This window comes from Pithys albifrons, chromosome 1, assembly GCF_047495875.1.
Source record: "Pithys albifrons albifrons isolate INPA30051 chromosome 1, PitAlb_v1, whole genome shotgun sequence".
Taxonomy (NCBI): domain Eukaryota; kingdom Metazoa; phylum Chordata; class Aves; order Passeriformes; family Thamnophilidae; genus Pithys; species Pithys albifrons.
Genome location: NC_092458.1, coordinates 120,547,500 through 120,551,917, shown reverse-complemented (window position 1 = coordinate 120,551,917; position 4,418 = coordinate 120,547,500).

The following is a 4,418-nucleotide window of genomic DNA, read 5'->3' as shown; positions in this document are numbered from 1 at the left end:
ATAAATGTCCCATATTATAAAATTACTAAAGGCAAGGAAACATGAAAAGAGTAAGCACTGCCAATGATGTGCAAACTTCTTCAGCAAAATCAGGACTCAGTATTTGCACACAAAAAGCAAAATATGAGTGAAGAAGGAAAAAAAAACAAGCTGCAATTTAAATGAAGCAAACTGGATCTTAATAAGTTTTGGGATTCTGGTTTTTTTTTTCCCACATTCATTCAGATCACAGCTAGCTTTACAGTGAATCACCCTTTCTGAGGAATTTATTTGTGTGTGTGCATTCTTAAAAATATTGTCATGGTTTGTCATTTATTAGAGAAGAATATGGGTAAGCCCTGCAATAGTGACCTGCATCTGAGGCTGGCAATCATTTACCTCTTTATCAAGAAGAATCAGCACATTAGAGGTGCTTCCCAAGTGCTGTATTTCAAACACTTTGGTGTTCCTGTGTATTCTGAAGCTCAGATTTACTTTATTATTTAACCAAAATTCATACCAACAGAAGCAACATATTATGCCAAGTTCATATAGTCTGTACTGTGCCATGCCATGGCTCAAGATGTTGTTTTCCTCAGGATTTTTTTTCTTCCTTAAAGAGACCTGGTTTTTTTTGCACATCTTTTCTGTCATAGCAATAGAAGCTCAAGACCCACTTTTCCAAATGTTTTCTCCTCATTTATGTAATTATTAAATATCCAAGTGTGCACTGCATGATAGAAAATTTTAATCCTCTAATCTCTACATTTCATTGTGATACAAATCAATGCTCTTTTCCAAGACTGCCCATTGCTTCCTACTGGGTGGGAATTGCTGCTCTTTGGAGCAGGGTATGCAGTCTTATTCTCTCTAAATCTACGGGAAGTTTGCTCACGAGGAGTGGCCAGATCTGAAATGCTGGAATAAATTTTCAAATAGGCAGTCATTGTTTTAATTGTATTTGAAACCACATATGCTCAAATTGTACTGTTGGTTTGAAGCAAAGGCTACATAGGATCTTTTATTGACCACTCCACATGAAAAATGTGTCAGATTGTGTATTTTTTCAAAGAATATTGAAAAAATTAATTTCTGTAGTTCACTAAATGTAAAAGGTCTCCTATAGGATGAAATCTTCACTAAGGGCTGTTGTGAGAACTCTGAATGTGACATGAGATTTCCCCACAGCCAAACCTGTTCATTGTCTCACCAAATTCCTCTTCCTTTGAATAAAAACTAGACACAGAGTTAAAACTTTTACACAGAGCATTTTGTTCTGTGGGTAGTTGTCGTGCAAAGCGCTGTCTGATATGGGACATACATTACGTGCTAAAGCTGAATATTCTTCGTAATTGAAGACAAAGCTCTTTTCAGAACTTCTCATCAGTCTCCAGAGAATGCTTTGTAGCTATTGATGTAAATGTTTCCTGAGAACAGGCGTTGGAATCCCCCCCAAAAAACCTATCCGTCTGGAAGAAGAGTTTAGAGCCCAGCGAGTCAGCACGGGGATTTACTGACTGGGGGTGGTGTGGTGGCTTCTGTGTTCTTTTGGGGTTCATTTGACTTAGATCTGTTCTCTCGAAGGCTTTAACGCGAGTTCCCACCGTGCACAAAACCCACGGGAAGGACGTGGAGTACCGAGAGCCCCCGGCCCTCACCGCCAGCGGGGTCGCGGGGGAGGAAGGAGCGGGGGAAGCGGTGACGGGGGAAGCGCTGAGCGGACCGGGCGGGACGGGGTGGGACGGGACGGGACGGGGCGGCTCCGCAGCGGACGACGGGGGCGGCCGCCGGGTCAGCCGCGGCTCCCGGACGGCGGGTGGGTGTGCGGGATGTGCGGGGCGGGCGCTGCGTGGGCAGCGGCAGCGCTGACACGGCCGTGGGTGGGGATTGCGGTGTCCCAGCCGCGCTTCCTCCGGCACCTTTTAAAGCCCCAGCCAAAGCGCTGTTGCGCTCGTGTGTAGCGCCCATCGACCTGCAAAACCGGGGATAATTCTGAGCAGCGCCTAAAGGTTCCCCGCATTAACATGACACCACTCCCAGCTCCCGTGCTGGAATGCAGCTTTTCCTTAGTCAGATGCTTTTGATTTCCCATTAGCTTCATACAAATTTACATTATACTTTCTGGAAGCAGAGCCTTATATGCAACATCTCGGGGTAAGAATTGTTCTCTTTAATTTCGGTCAAGGTGGTGGAAGATGTGGTTCTTTCCCTTTAGGTCTTCTTAGCTCTTCTGACTCGCGGCAGCTCTGGATGTGTTTTGTGTTCAGTATTCTTGTGAGCATTTAGCTCAGAAGTGCTAAACAGCTGCTGCTACTGTTGCCTGTTTCCCCCTGAAGCACACAGCACTTTCTTAATTTAAAGGAATAACAAAAATTTGCCCCAACTAATAGAAAATATTTGGCCATTCAAAGTTCTCCTTTCAGTTATGAAAGTGCAAAATAATATTAATTGTGTAGTTTTAATTTTTCTTGTTCTGTAAGAAGCTTAGAAGTTGTTACAGATTAAATACTTGTCCATTTATTCAGTATTAGTATAGCTTGCGTTCAAGAAAATACAGGCATAGGGTGAGTTACTCTATGTACTAAGGTTATTTTCTTTTCCTTTTTTGTGAGATTTATTTTTCAAGTAATAACGTCTAGTTAGTCAGCTACTGAGTGGACAGGTTGAATAGATTCCAACTTTATAAATGCTCACACATATTATGACTAGCCTTGAGTAGTAATGGATGAGAATGTAACATTCAATCAGAGAGGATGCCAGAACCACTCCACTGTGACTCTACCATGTACTTTTGGGGAGGACATGAGTGTTTCTTAATAATAGGAAAGAATCTGGTAAATGCAAAAAGCTTTTGGGGGAATGCAGATTTGTTTTTCCAAAGAAAACAGCAGGCAAAGTCTTAGAATCACAGAATTATACAATGGTGTGGGTTGGAAGGGACCTTAAAGATCATCTAAATCCACCTCCACTGTCATGGGCAGGGACACCTTCCGCTAGATCAAGTTGCTGAGAGCCTCATCTAACCTGGCCTTGAACACTTACAGGGATGGGGCAGACGCAACTACTCTGGACAACTGTGCCAGTACCTCACGATCCTCATGGTAAAGAGTTTTTTTCTCATTTTTAACCTAAACCAACTCTCAGTTTGGATCCACTGCCCCTTGCCGGGTCACTACATGTCTTTGGAAACAGTCTCTCTCCATCTTTCCTATTTGCTCCCATGAGTTACTGGAAAGCCACAATTAGGTCACTCCAAAATCTTGTCTTTTCCAGACTGAACAATCCTGAGACTCTGAGCCTTTCCTCATCAGGCAGAGGCTCCATCCCTCTAACTGTCTTGGTGGCCTTCTCTGGACTCACTGAAACAGGCTCATGTCCTTCCTGACATGAAATGACTCTTCTGAAATGACTTCTCCTAATTAAGTACTTTGATAGGTGTAATGCCATACCTTCATTTAGGGATTTGATGGCTTTCTGCTTCTGAAAGATCTAACCCTTAGCCCATCAACAGTTTGTATCCACTATCTTATTCAAAAATTGAACCCTGCTATGGATCTTAAACAAGAAAAAGAAAAGTGAAGTAGTTGTGAATTGATACTTACAAAACTGAACAAGACAGAAGCAATCCTCTAAATCTTGAATCTGTTGAATTAGCATGAATGATACTTGTAATATGTCCCTGTAAGCATGAGCTGACACTTGTTTATTCCTTGCTAATTTAAGTACAAGCATTGTCTTGTAAAATTGTGTAATCCTTATTAAAAATATATAAGCAGTTTTTTCAACCAGTGATGAGAATGAGAACTCATCTGCTCTTTAAATCTTAGTCTAATTATTTAACATGTACATCTGACATTTGGAAACTTTAACTAAAATTAGTCTCTTTAAATGTGTTTGTTGCTAAGATTTAAATGGGTTCCAGTATATTTGTTTCATTTAATGGAGGAGGAGGGGAAGTAACATTTGAAAGTTATCACTGCTTGCCTAGAAGCATACAAATGCTACCATATGTCTGGAGAGTTTACATCATTTATTAAGATGAGAAAATAACCTAATTGTTCATATTCTGAATAAGACTAAAAAAAAGTGTCTAAAAGTGAAGTAGCATTTCTCTGAGAATGATATTGTGCAGTCAACTCAGTGTCAGAGAGGTAAGAGTGGTCTGTTGTTTCTAGACACGATGTTGCAAAAGAGAAATAAATCAGGTATTTTTCAGCTAACCCATGAACAGGAATACTTCAATGTACCAGCACCACTTGTCTTTCAGACTTCCCTGAGCAGACATATTTTAAGATGTTTGTTACAGTGTATTTTTAATCTAACCTGCTTCCGAGAACATTTATTTGTGGAGGCGTCTAAGTGGTTTGCTGTCCTGGACTTAAATGCTGGACAATTGGAGCTTGCAGGAAATCAAAAGATTCCTGGGCATGGAGTGTATG